Raw genomic sequence first — 15417 nt, forward strand, 5'->3', positions numbered from 1 at the left:
ACTGGGTGACTTCACTTTTTTTCATTTTATATTATGGTATCTTTACTTTTACTCAAGTATGATATTCGGATACTTTTTCCACCACTGCCGGTTTTGAATTCATCTCCCAACAATTGTCCTGTCCTGCTAAGCATTCAAAATGTAACAAGCACTTTTGGGTGTCAGGGAAAATGTATGGAGTAAAAAGTTCATTATTTTCTTTAAGAATGTAGTGGAGGAAAAGGAAAAGTTGTCAATAAATAAATAGTAAAGTAAAGTACAGATACCACAAAAAACGACTTAAGTAGTACTATAAAGTATTTTTACTTAAATACTTTACACCACTGAAAACCGGTCACTAGGGGCAGCAGTGAGAGCTATTACCATCAAGTAGGGTGTTGCGGACGGGGATGGCGGATGAGCTCCAGCTCCGAGGGTCGAGTTCAATCCCAGGGCTAGACCCTCGTTTTGCATTTTGAGGTTTTAACCCTATCCCAAACCTTAACCATTACCTTAACAATCTGAATGAATGCCTAAACTTAACCTTCGAAATGTATGTTAATGGTAAAACATCAGATTCTGCAATGACACTGAGAGCTTGTTGGTCATTCCACCAATTAGGTGCCTTTTGAGTAGTAAAAAAAACACATTTTTTAAAACTTAATTTTAACATTCTGTCATAAAGAGCAAATGTTCAAGTTAATAAAAAACATGTTTTCCCATCTCAACAGGTTAAATTTAAAAAAAAAAATACAATAGTAAGTGCCTATTAAAGTAAATATTCACCCATTTTGAATGTTATATTGTTTGTGTGCATCTCTGAGCGATGTTTTATCGGTTCCCTGGGTCAATTCATGTTTTCATGTATATCTGAGAAATTGCCGTTCAAGCAGACAGAAATTCGGCAGGTATGAGGTAGCGTTGAGATAAAGCCGCTCTCACTACACTGTAAGTATTTCTTTTTTTACAGGGTGGATCAGCTTTAATATAGCGGATAGATTGTAGCTTCCATCAATGTAATTGTCTGCATCATTTCCAATCCCCCATATATTTTTGGGGTATACATACATACACATACCCACATATGTGACCCGATTCAGGAAACTAGGCGTATGTCGCAAGTTACAACTTCACAGGAGAGCCGTTTGAACGTAATACATTTTTTTGACAGAAATGCCTTCTCGAACATGTGAACTTTCATGTGCCTTAATAACAAACTTGTATGCCATCTGTAAATACAAATAAAATTGTTAAATTACGAGCCTAGTTTGTTTAGCCACAGAAAAAGTCAGCAACCGTCCCGCTAGCCATGATTGGTTGAGATAATGAGTGGGCTGGACATGCCGAGAGATGAGTTTGGATTGGTCTGCGGTGTAGCAGCTTGTGTCTATAAAAATGAGCTGCTCGCTATGAGTAGATAATCCTTTCTACTGCAGTTTTTTCTAAAGATATAACATTAGCCATGGAGAGCTGAAAATATGTTGCTACTGCTCTCAATAACATTGCTGCCCTGAATTTATCAGGCACTAAGGTCAGTGGGAAAAAGTTGTTATAGACTACTTTCTGGAGGACGTTCATGCCATTCTGACTCTGACTCTGAAAATGTAATAAAAGGGGTTGCAGTCTGCCGTGAAGCTTTCATTCATGTATTCGGGTAAGAATCTAGCTACAGTTTCAGATATTATACATTTTTTATTTAGTCAGAAAGTTGTTTTCATTGCAAGTTTAAGCTTGCTGTTAGCTAGCCAGCTGGAATTCGATGGCTGGCTTGCTAGCTAACATTAACTTACATGTATGAAGTGTGTGTAACGTTAGTGATGTTTTCTCAGAATGTAATTTCACATTGCTAGTTATAGCCTAATGTTAACAAGCTAACATTGAACCTATTTTCTTAACTTTAGCTAACTATGGCAATCGGTTTTTTATTGCTAGTAAGAGCTTGCTGTTAGCTTGCCAGCTGAAGTTAAATGGCTGGCTTGCTAGCAATGACAATCGGTTTGTATTGCTAGTAACGTTACACTATGGATTGGGATTTTAGCTAATTTTTTTAGCTAGCTAGCTAACGTTAACGTCACATCTACCACAGACCCCAAGTTAAAGTAGAAACTCAGAGCTACAAAATTATAAATCATACACTGCATTGTTGAGGAACAATGGGAAAGTAATTCTGCTTTGAAAGTTGATAAACTTGTAAGCTCCCTTTTGAGATAAGGGCCTTTGAATGTTTTGGTACCTACTGGAGACAGGGTTCCTACACCTTCTTAAACATCAACCTCAAGGACTTTCCAGGCCCAATTCCCTCAAATTCAAGGACCCAACATGGCATAGTTTGAGACACGGATCAAGGTTTATTACTGTTACAACACTGAGAATTTTTATAATGAGAACTAGCAGGCTTTACAGAAGCTCACAGACAACAATTAAAAAGAGAGAGAGGCTTGAATGTGTGAACACTTCTCAATTGTGCTGTGTTACAGTGATGGCAGACTACGTGGTCTCTTGCCTTCTCTAACACAGCAAAACAATATATTGTGTAAGTTGAGCGATAGAGACAGACTTATTTACGAGTTGAAGAGCTAAGTAATTCCTCGTTTATTTCATTAGCACCAGCTTAACAACACAAAACATGTCGCAGAGCAAAAACATGACCTATTTTCATGAACATGACCAAAATAACAGATAAATAAACAAAAACACATGACCATAAATAAAATGTTTTGCAACAATAAAAGATTAGATGAAAATGAATTGGATCAAAATAAATTAAACACTTCCCCAACCATTGTGTTCTGGGGTTGTTGGCTTTTTTGGTTCATTTGCTTTTTTATTTTTTATCACTTACTCATTGAGTAGTGTTTTGCCCTTTCTCTAACTGTTAAAACAGTGCCCAACCCTTTCTTTTTGCTGCTATGCCCCTTCATTTGCTTTTCAGGTCATTCACTTTTTTGTTGAATAGTGTTGCTATTTCAGCTATTTGTGCTCTTTTATCTTTAGCACCCTTTCTCAGGCTATTGGACGTGGCAATAAGACTGAGGTTGCCTGTGCTCTCCGCTTTGAGTGCGAATTTGTCTGCTGAGGTCTAGAGAGCATTTATGTCAGATGTCAGTCTTCTTTTCTTCCTTTTCAGTTCATCTATAAGGTTCATCTATAATGTTTTTTTGCTCATCCATTCTTCTCTGTCTCTGTTCTTCTTGATGTGTCACATACCTCTGCCTTGCAGCTGCCACTGACATCAGTAGCGGTCTGTCAATGCACACATGTATGGCACCCACAGCTCTTATGTGGTCAACTATACATCTCTGTGCTGCATACGAATCTTTCTTCAAGTTCTACACTTCAATCTGCCGATTGATGGAGAATCCGCGCTCTACTAAGGCTTGCCCGTGTGACAGTAAGAGGAGTTGGCGGCAAAGTCTCCATAGATTTCTGAACTCTTTGTCCTTTGACATGTACTCATGTAAAAATGTGTACACGCTGTCTTGGACAGAATCAAAGTTGGCAAACTGAGTGTTGGGCCTGGACAATGTCATCAATAAAATGTGAGTAGTGATGACTGATGTCATCACAATCTTCTTCCTTCACCCAATGTCTATTTACAAGGTAGGTCAGGGCCTTCTTCAATTTTGCTGTACACAGCATCTTTCCATTTGTGCCTGCCATTTGTTAACAGTTTTGAGCATACACTTCTTGCAAGCAATTTTGATGTTCAATGTTTTCTGTCCAATTTTCTTCCCCGCGGACAAGTCTCTCACAATTCTTCGAGTAACAAAGCCCATGTCGACCGGTGAGGAGTCGATGTGATTGGATGACTGGCTCACCTCTACATCAAGACGTTTTTGAGGGGTCTTCGCTTCTTTCATGAGGTCTGGCTTAATGAATCTGCTCATCAAGCTCTTAAACAGCTTGAACAAGTCTGTAGAGAGAAATGGCACCATGGGCTTATTGGTCTGGTAGCGTGTGAGGAATGGTGTCACTTCTTTGCTCGCTGACAAGATGAAATTCAGTTTTGCTGTCTTGAGAGGGTCCTTAACAGCCTCCTGAATCACCTCAAAGGACTTTGTGCCTGTATTTGGACATCTCTTCTCTACAGCCTTCACATATGTTGCCATATGGGGTAAAAACTCTAAAGCTCTTTCAAGCACCGGCACATTTTCAACTCACCGTCTTGCAAAACTTAAATGGCATTGGGGATCTGATGATCCAATGATGTTAAAGTAGTCCTCCCTGCAGGCTGGAGTATCCTTCAGAAGTTGGTACATAGCATGCAGTATACTATGTACAATATGTGTACAATATGTAGACCGCAACTGCCAATGTTTATAAGGTGTACATCAAAATCTAGGAGAGACTTCTCAACCTTTGAGTAAAATGACCAATTTACATTTGGTCCATCCATGGAGATCTGAACCATGTTTTTCTTTGGTAGATCTCCAGTGCTCTTCTCATAGACCGCTTTAAGGTCCAACGCAGTCGCATGTCCCATAAAGTGATTTTCTGTTAACTTCTTTGGGGTACCCCCTCTTCTCAATTTCCGCCTAAAGACATACCCTAATCTAACTGCCTGTAGCTCAGGCCCAGAAGCAAGAATATGCATATTCTTGGTATCATTTGAAAGGAAACACTCTGGATTTTGTGGAAATGTAAATTGAATGTAGGAGAATATAACACAATTGATCTGGTAGAAGAAAATACAAGGAAATAAACATATGTTTTCTGTTTTTTATTGTTGCTGCATCATCTTTCAAATGACCAAGAACAGCCAAACATACAGATAGGATGCTGTGGATGATTTGAATGAAGAACATAAGATGGCAACAATAGCTGAGCAAAGTTTTAGACAGAACTTCAGAAATGAGCGAGCTACATGACATTGAGCATGAAGTCACCCAGGTGTCCCACACAAATGTACCCAAATGTACCCAAGTGGCCAAATTGGTACAGTGATACATTTTGAAGGAAAGAACTATATACAAAATACATAAATGCTATTCTAACACACCCCCCCCAAAATATATATATATATATATATATATATGAAAAAAAATAATGAAAAACATAAATAATAATAAACAAACAAATAACAAGGGTAACTATTTACACATTTTCTATTTACAATATTGTGAAGACCCTCAGTCCTCTACACAATATTGTGCTGCTGGTGCCATGGCCCATAACAGTCTCTTTCTGCTGTAAAGCAGAGGCTTACTGAACAGGTGGTGTAAGTGATGGGGCATTTCCTGTGACAAAGGGCACAACGACGTCTCCCTACTGTGCCCTTTTTGCCCTGAGGCACATTCATGCCTGCAGAGATGAATCTGGGCAGGTGAACACCACTGGTTGGAGCAGAAGGTGCTGCAGTGGACTTGCTGTAGCTAGCAAGCTTCTGGATGAGCAGCTCCCTGAAGGCTAGCTGTGAGATGGGGGGCTGTCTCTATCAATTTCCTCTATAATTTGGGTTAAATCTGTATACCTAGACTTTGTTTTAGCTTTTCCTGATTTATTCGCCATAATTTAAATGTATAAACTTGTTGAAAATGCTATTGAATTTGTACTGCTATGCGTAACACTCGTGGCTCCGTCAAGTAGGATTTGCCATGGCGAATGAACCTCTTTTACGCCAGAGTTTACGACAAAGGCTGGTCTTCAAACGTATAACCATTACATATTGCCGTTTACCTCAGCTCATTGGCTATCTTCCAAGCTAGATTTCAAGATGATCAGTGGTCATTGGGCCAAAATACAGTCAATCAACGATAGACCGGTCCTACCATTGGTGCGCAATGAGGTCATTGATTGGTGTCTTCAAATCGGTTTGTTTCGGTCAATACGTCCCGGGAAAAGAGCCATCATGTATGGTTGGTGTTAGTAACAACCAGAGGATTGCAATGAAATCAACCATAACTGGATAAACGTTTGTTTAGTGTGTGTAATTACCACGAACGCTTCGTCCAAAGTTGAATGGGACGGAAATCACGACGCAACCGGTTTACAAATGTTTCGTGTTAGGCTATAAAAATGTATTTTATCAAACAAAACGAACATTCACTGTGTAGTTAGGACACTTGGCATTGCCACCAGAGGAAGATCTTCAATGGTAAGCGATTTATTCTATTGTTATTTCTGACTTTCGTGACGCTAATACTTGGTTGGAAAATGCTAGTAATACTTGTGTGTGTGGGGCGCCGTCCTCAGAAAATCGCATGTTTGCTTTTGCAGTAAACCTTTTTGAAATCTGACATTAAATTATGTAAGATACATGTTTTTACAAGAATGTTTAATACAACGAATGGTGTATTTAAAATGTTAGCTCTCTGCAGTTTCACCGGATGTTGGCCTGGTGGGACGTTAGCGTCTCACCTACCCTAGAGAAGTTAAGGTTCTCATCATAGAGAAGTACATAGTCCTCCTCCCTAGCAGACAGTTTTTTAGACAACAAGTGCTTGAAATTAGGAGCCAAGCCACGTGTGTACACAGCTGCAATTATTTCCCAGCATGCAAAGGTCTTGGCTATTGCACTGTCTGGGAACATCGATGAGAACAGCACACCCACGAGTAAAAAAAAAAAAAAAGATTGAAATCAAACACTTTCTGTTTCTAGCCTGTGTGTGAACATGTGTGTGTGTGTGTGTGTGTGTGTCACAGAGAGAGAAAATGAACTATGAAAACAAACATAACATGTTCCTAAAAATAATTTCATGTTACAGGTGACAGCTTATAAACCATGCCACTCAGACTCCATAATATTCAGACACCACAGTGTCTCTTCCAACAATGTGTCCTCTTTGGGTACGCCAGTAATGATGGACTGTCTTGAGGTGGTGAATGTGGTAGCAGTTGTAGAAGATTGTCTAGGTGGTGATGTAGATGACGATGACTTTTCCACATAGTTCAATAGAGTGTGAGCTGTAAGAAAATAAGTGTCCAAGTCTGATGAATGACTAGCTAGCTGGCTAACGTTGGCTAGCATTAGTCATTAAACGCTGTCACTAACAACTCTAGTGAATGTCCTTTAACTAAATGTAAACTATCAGCTAATGTTAGCAAACTGTCATTTATTTTAAATGTTCACTGTCCAGCTCTGCTTGCCGCAAGTTGGCTAACGTAACGTTAACAACTTAGCTAACGTTAGCTAGCTAGCACTATATTGACAGGTGTAGTTATGTGGGAAAACTGACTGAGACATCTAGATAACGTTAGCTAACAACAACATAGCAAACGTTAATTTGACCGAATAATTCTAATGTTAAAGTAAATTTACCCAACCACGAAGAGACTGAATAATCTAGTTAACTAATTAACGTTAGTAACTAACTAAGTATGGTTGTTGTATTCCTTTCTACATGTTACCAGGGGTAGGACCTACCTGCTTTTAACTTGTGCTGTCCTGTGTGATGCTCCAGCAGCATGGCTCGTCACAGCTGCTTCGCCCATGGCGTGAACTTTTATTGTTTTGCTGCAGGCTCTGCATCGGGCCATATGGATGTCCCACGGATCTTTAACAAGCCAGCCTTTGTAAGTGTCTGGTGAGTTTCCATTTTCCAGGCATAGCTGAAGGTTCGCTTAACGTTAGCTTTCTCGCTTGCTTGCTGCTGTTTAGCCTGCATCATTCGACTTCAATCACTCATGCACGCACGTGACCGTCGCACTTTCTCGAGGCAGGTGGCGTGTGAAACAAGGACGCACAGACGGTGGGAGACACATGCAGACAGCGGAACGTAGCCTATTACTGACGTTAAGTTTTTTTAAATCTTCAATTTCTATTCTTGCACAACATATAAAAATTAAAGCACTTTCAATGACCCATGTCTATTTATGTCTATTTTCAAAAACTTTCAAGGCCAAAAACTTTTAAGGCTGTTGCGCCTTCTTCACCACGCTGTCTGTGTGGGTGGACTCCGAGGAACTTAAAACTTTCCACCTTCTCCACTACTGTCCCGTCGATGTGGATAGGGGGTTGCTCCCTCTGCTGTTTCCTGAAGTCCACGATCATCTACTTTGTTTTGTGACGTTGAGTGTGAGGTTATTTTCCTGACACCACACTCCGGGGGCTCTCACCTCCTCCCTGTAGGCCATTTCGTCGTTGTTGGTAATCAAGCCTACCACTGTAGTGTCGTCTGCAAACTTGATGATTGAGTTGGAGGCGTGCATGGCCACGCAGTCAATGGTGAACAGGGAGTACAGGAGAGGGCTGAGAACGCACCCTTGTGGGGCCCCAGTGTTGAGGATCAGCGGGGTGGAGATGTTGTTTCCTACCCTCACCACCTGGGGGCGTCCCGTCAGAAAGTCCAGGACCCAGTTGCACAGGGCGGGGTCGAGACACAGGGTCTCGCGCTTAATGACGAGTTTGGAGGGTACTAGGGTGTTAAATGCTGAGCTATAATCGATGAACTGCATTCTTACACAGGTATTCCTCTTGTCCAGATGGGTTAGAGCAGTGTGCAGTGCGATTGCGTCGTCTGTGGACCTATCGGGGTGGTAAGCAAATTGGAGTAGGTCTAGGGTGTCAGGTCGGGTGGAGGTGATATGATCCTTGACTAGTCTCTCAAAGAAATTCATGATGACGGAAGTGAGTGCTACGGGGCGATAGTCATTTAGCTCAGTTACCTTAGCTTTCTTGGGAACAGGGATTGATTGAATATGTCCGTAAACACACCAGCCAGCTGGTCTGCGCATGCTCTGAGGACACGGCTAGGGATGCCGTCTGGGCCGGCAGCCTTGCGAGGGTTAACACGTTTAAATGTTTTACTCACGTTGGTTGCGGTGAAGGAGAGCCTGCAGGTTGTGGTAGCGGGCCGTATCGGTGGCACTGTATTGTCCTCAAAGCGAGCAAAGAAGTTGTTTAGTTTGTCTGGGAGCAAGACATCGGGGTCCGCGACGGGGCTGGCTTTCTTTTTGTAGTCCGTGATTGACTGTAGACCCTGCCACATACCTCTCGTGTCTGAGCCGTTTAATTGCGACTCTACTATGTCTCTATACTGACGCTTAGCTTGTTTTATTGCCTTGCGGAGGGAATAGCTACACTGTTTGTATTCGGTCATGTTTCCGGTCGCCTTGCCCTGATTAAAAGCAGTGGTTCGCGCTTTCATTTTTGTGTGAATGCTGCCATCAAACCATGGTTTCTGGTTGGAAGGTTTTAATATTCGCCGTGGGTACAACATCACCGATGCACTTGCTAATAAACTCGCTCACCGAATCAGCGTATACATCAATGTTGTTGTCGACGCTATCAGGAACATATCCCAGTCCATGTGATCGAAGCAATCTTGAAGCGTGGAATCAGTTTGGTCGAACCAGTGTTGAACAGACCTGAGCACGGGCGTTTCCTGTTTTAGTTTCTGTCTATAGGCTGGGAGCAACAAAATGGAGTCGTGGTCAGATTTGCCCGAAAGGAGGGTGAGGGAGTGCTTTGTATTCGTTGCGGAAGTTAGAGTAACAATGATCCAGGATTTTGCCGTCCCGGGTCGCGCATTCGATACGCTGATACAAATTAGGGAGCTTTGTTTTCAGATTAGCCTTGTTAAAATCCCCAGCTAGAATAAATGCAGCCTCAGGATATGTGGTTTCCAGGGATGTTCTCTTGATAAGTGAGTGAATTGGACAATTTTCATGTCAAAATGTAACGAGTACTTTTAGGTGGCAGGGAAAATGTATGGAGTAAAAAATACATTATTTTCATTCGGGAATGTAGTGAAGTAAAAGTAAAAGTTGCCAAAAATATAAATAGTAAAGTAATGTACAGATACCCCCCAAAAATACTTACACCACTGCCCAAATGCCTTCACACCAGTACATGTAGTGCATGTAGTTGATGACTGCGCTGCTGCCTTTGCTGGATGACATGCCTTCATCAATCAAGTAGTTGACTTGTTGTGGTATTCCTTCATAGCAGACACCAAACAAGCCACACTTGCGAGGAGTTAAAAAGTAGATGGGACCTGGCTGCATAGAGTCGGGAGGATAGTGCATCAGCAAACGACAAAAGAACATTAAGATAAATTACAATTAATTGTCTCGCCCCTGTCAATCTGTCTTTACACAGCTCAGTGAAAGGTATTTGCCTGCATCCCATATATATATATATATATGAGATTTGTTTGTTGTTGAGTGTATGTCTATCCATCTATGTCCTTAATCAGTATAACGGAGGAAATGTTGCCTACTTTTTGAGCAAAATCAAAACTGTAATGCATCCTGATGTCTTTGCTTGCTGGTTCAGTAGATGCCCACAAAGACAACTGCAGGTCTTGACAAGTGGTCTTGCAGTCAGCGACCATCTTCTGGTAGACAGACTGCTCACTCTGAACAAGCAGGAGATGCTGCTCTTGCTTCTTCAGCTTGGCTGATTTAACAGCTTCTGGCAGATTGACAGATCTGAAGACCTGATAGTTGTTCCTCTGGCACTGCCATCACAGGTCTGTCCTGGGCTTAGTGCTTGAGATGTGGTGCAGCAATTTTCTCCACAGATTCCTGAAGGAAGACAGTGAAAAGTGAAAGACTAAAGTTACATACATGGGATGCTTTAGTGAATTTCAGAATGTCTGGAATAGAAAAGGCAGAAATAAAACAATTCAATAAGCATTCGCAGCCACGTACCTCTGGAAAATACAGAAATAATGCGAGATCAATAAAAGTAGTGCCAATCATGTTGGAGGTCAATTAAATAATCAAAATTTGTTTATGATTTACATACCAAGTGTTGTCATCGATTCCTTGTAGAGACTCCACATCGCTGCTTTTGTCACATGGGATGACAGCAGCTTTCCACCAAATTGTTTGTGTCCTGGGTGGTGTCCTGGTAATACTAATGCATTATCCTCTGCATAGTTGTTGATGAAGTTTACCACTCACATGCTTTAGGTGTAACCTGTGCTTGCTTGGGCAAGCTCTCTTTAGGATGGGAGGCATTAGACCATTCTCCTTGTATGACTGGTGGAGGAGAGTCAGGCATGTTCTACTGATGCTGAAAGACAAATTCCAGATACAAATATTTTAGCAATATTATACAATAGATGTGAAATGGCATTCTGAGATAACATATCACTACACACAGTTCAAAAATATAATGTTAGCTAGCTAGCCAGCCATCTAACATCAGCTGGATAGCTAACAGAAAGCTTTAACTAGCAATACAAACCGATTGTCATAGCTAGCTAAAGTTAACCGAATAGGTTCAATGTTAGCTAGCAAGCCATCCATCAAACTTAAGCTGGCTAGCTAACAACAAGCTTTAACTAACAATACAAACTGATTGTCATAGCTAGCTAAAGTTAACCAAACAGGTTCAATGTTAGCTAGCTAACATTAGGCTATAACTAGCAATGTGAAATGGCATTCTGAGAAAACATTACTAATGTTTCACACACTTCATACATGTAAGATAATGTTAGCTAGCAAGCCAGCCAGCTAACCTCCGCTGACGGTGAAGATGGAGTTGTAGGAGTGGAGGCACTCGTTAGAGGGGGCGGAACACCCATTCAAAGTATGGACAGATCACAAGAACTGGGATATCTCCGCACCGACATGCGCTTCAACTCCAGGCAAGCTCGATGGGCCCTGCTATTCACCCGATTTAACTTCACTATCTCCTACCACCCAGGGTCCAAGAATATAAAGCCGGATGCGCTGTCATGCCTCTATTTCCCCACCGCTACACCATTGGACCCCGAGACCATCCTCCCTTCCTCTTGTCTCGTAGCTGCACTTTTCTGGGGTATAGAAAACCGGGTCCGTGAGGCCGGGGGGGGGACATCCTTGGTTCTGGAATGGGCTTATTCCTCTCGACTGGCCTGCTATCCTGGCTCCCGTCAGACCCTGGCCTTTGTACGACAACGTTTTTGGTGGCCCACCTTGATTCCTGACGTCCCCGCATTCGTCGCCGCCTGCACCTTGTGTGCCCAGAATATGACTACTCTGCAAGCTCCGGCTGGCCTCCAACTACTTCCCGTCCCTCACCATCCCTGGTCACATATATCCCTGGACTTCGTCACTTGTCTCCCCCCCGTCTGATGGTAACAGTTCTCAGTTCTTGTCCCAGTTCTGTAAGGCGTCTGCACGCTCATTGGGTCGTTGGCCAGTCTGTCCTCCGGGTTCCACCCTCTGTCTAATGGCCAGTCGGAAGCGAGCAAATCAGGACCTGGAGACGACTCTTCGCTGCCTGGTCTCCGCCAATCCCACCGCCTGGAGCCAGCAGCTCGTGTGGGTAGAGTACGCACGCAACACCCTCCCACGCTTAGCCACTGGTAGCTCGCCTTTTGAGTGCTCCCTGGGATATCAGCCCCCGCTCTTCCCAGAGCAAGAGGAAGAGGTCAGCATACTCTCGGCCCAGAGGTTGGCTAGCCTCAAGACCACTTCCAGGTATCAACGACAGGCAGACTGCCACCGAACCCCGGCTCCCCGTTATCGTCTCGGGCCGATGGTATGGCTGTCAACTCGGGATCTGCCCCTCCAGTTAGAGTCCCGCAAAATGTCCCCTCAATTTATCGGCCCTTTCCCCATCTCCAAGATCCTTAGCCCCTCTGCTGTTCGTCTTCTTTTGCCCCATACCCTCCGTATACATCCCACTTTTCATGTGTCTAGGATTAAACCTTTTCAGTCTTTTCTGGTGCATTAAACTGAAATTGCAACCAAGTTTCTATGGATTGTTTGTAAAATAACGATATTTTGGAGATTATTTTGTTTTCAAATAACCAAAAGTGAGCGGTTGTAATCTGAATAAAGGGAAAAATCAAATTGTATTAGTCATATGCGCCGAATACAACAGGTGTAGACCTTACAGTGAAATGCTTACTTACGAGAACCTAACCAACAAAGCAGTTTAAAAAAAATACAGATAAGAATAAGAAATAAAAGTAACAAGTAATTAAAAAGCAGCAGTAAAATAACAATAGCGAGACTATATATACAGGGGGGTACCGGTACAGAGTCAATGTGCGGGGGCACTGGTTAGTTGAGATAATATGTACATGTAGGTAGAGTTATTACAGTGACTATGCATGGATGATAACAACAGAGAGTAGCAGCGGTTTAAAACTTGGGGGGGTAATGCAAATAGACTGGGTAGCCATTTGATTAGATGTTCAGGAGTCTTGTGGCTTGGGGGTAGAAGCTGTTTAGAAGCCTCTTGGACCTAGACTTGGCGCTCCGGTACCGCATGCCATGTGGTAGCAAAGAGAACAGTCTATGACTAGGGTGGCTGGAGTCTTTGACAATTTTTAGGGCTTTCCTCTGACACTGCCTTGTATAGAGGTCCTGGATGGCAGGAAGCTTGGCCCCAGTGATGTACTGGGCCGTTCGCACGACCCTCTGTAGTGCCTTGCAGTTGGAGGCCGAGCAGTTGCCATAGCAGGCGGTGATGCAACCGGTCAGGATGCTCTCGATGGTGCAACTGCTGAACCTTTTGAGGATCTGAGGACCCATGCCAAATCTTTTCAGTCTCCTGAGGGGGAATAGGTTTTGTCGTGCCCTCTTCACGACTGTCTTGGTGTGTTTGGACCATGTTAGTTTGGTGATGTGGACACCAAGGAACTTGAAGCTCTCAGCCTGCTCCACTGCATCCCCGTCGATGAGAATGGGGGAGTGCTCGGTCCTCTTTTTCCTGTAGTCTGCAATCATTTCCTTTGTCTTGATCACGTTGAGGGAGAGGTTGTTGTCCTGGCACCATACGGCCAGGTCTCTGACCTCCTCCCTATAGGCTGTCTCGTCGTTGTCGTTGATCAAGCCTACCACTGTTGTGGTACCACTTAATGATGTGTTGGAGTCGTGCCTGGCCGTGCAGTCATGAGTGAACAGGGAGTACAGGAGGGGACTGAGCACGCACCCCTGAGGGGCCCCTGTGTTGAGGATCAGCGTGGCAGATGTATTGTTACCTACCTTTACCACCTGGGGGAGGCCCATCAGGAAGTTGAGGATCCAGTTGCAGAGGGAGGTGTTTAGTCCCAGGGTCCTTAGCTTATTGATGAGCTGTGAGGGCACTATGGTGTTAACCTTTCTGGCACAGGCGTTCCGCTAGCGACCCACCTCTACAACATCCGGTGAAATTGCAGAGCGCCAAATTCAAAATACAGAAATAGTCATAATAAACATTCATTAAAAATAAGACTGTTATACATCAGTTTAAAGATGAACTTCTTGTTAATCCAGCCGCTTTGTCAGATTTCAAAAAGGCTTTACAGCGAAAGCATACCATGCGATTATCTGAGGACAGCGCCCCACTTACAAATCATACAAACATTTTACAACCAAGTAAAGGAATTACAAAAGTCAGAAATAGCGATAAAATTAATCACTTACCTTTGAAGATCTTCATATGGTTGCAGTCACAAGAGTCCCAGCTACACAATAAATGTTTGTTTTGTTCGATAAAGTCCCTCTTTATATCCCAAAAACTCAATTTTGTTGGCGCATTTTGTTCAGTAATCCACTGGCTCAAAGGCGGTCAAAACATGCAGACGATTACATCTTAATAGTACCGGTAAAGTTCGTTGAAACATGTCAAACGATGTGTATAATTAATCCTCAAGTTGTCAATTGTCTAAATAATTGATAATATTTAAACCGGACAATAGCGTATTCAATAGAAAGGAAAAACAATGAAGGGTGCGCACTCGGTCACTCGCGCAAACCAGCAATGCATGATTCTACAGTCCACTGACAGAAAAGTCTCATTCTTCTTCATTTTTCAGAAAACAAGCCGGAAACAATGTCTAAAGACTGTTGACATCTAGTGGAAGCCATAGGAACTGCAATCTGGGTCCTAACCCATTAGATACTCTATAGGCATTCAATTGAAAATACCCACATCAAAAAAATCCCACTTCCTGGATGGATTGTCCTGCCATATCAGTTCCTTTATACTCACAGACATTATTTTAACAGATTTGGAAAATGTTGAGTGTTTTCTATCCACATCTACCAATTATATGCATATCCTAGCTTCCGGGCCTGAGTAACAGGCAGTTTACTTTAGGCACGCTTCTCATCCATATGTCGAAATACTGCCCCCAAGCTATAAGAAGTTAAACGCTGAGCTGTAGTCAATGAATAGCATTCTCACATAGGTGTTCCTTTTGTCCAGGTGGGAAAGGGCAGTTTGGAGTAAAATAGAGATTGCATCATCTATGGATCTGTTGGGGCAGTATGCAAATTGGAGTGGGTCTAGGGTTTCTGGGAGGATGGTGTTGATGTGAGCCATGACCAGCCTTTCAAAGCACTTCCTTGCTACAGACGTGAGTGCTACGGGTTGGTAGTCATTTAGGCAGGTTACCCTAGTGTTCTTGGGCACAGACACTATGGTGGTCTGCTTAAAACATGTTGGTATTACAGACTCGGACAGGGAGAGGTTGAAAATGGCAGTGAAGACACTTGCCAGTTGGTCAGCGCATGCTAGGAGTACACGTCCTGGTAATCCAAACTTTTTTTTATATACTCAGAGGACCGTTA

This window comes from Salvelinus namaycush, chromosome 13 (genome assembly GCF_016432855.1).
Source record: "Salvelinus namaycush isolate Seneca chromosome 13, SaNama_1.0, whole genome shotgun sequence".
Classification (NCBI taxonomy): domain Eukaryota; kingdom Metazoa; phylum Chordata; class Actinopteri; order Salmoniformes; family Salmonidae; genus Salvelinus; species Salvelinus namaycush.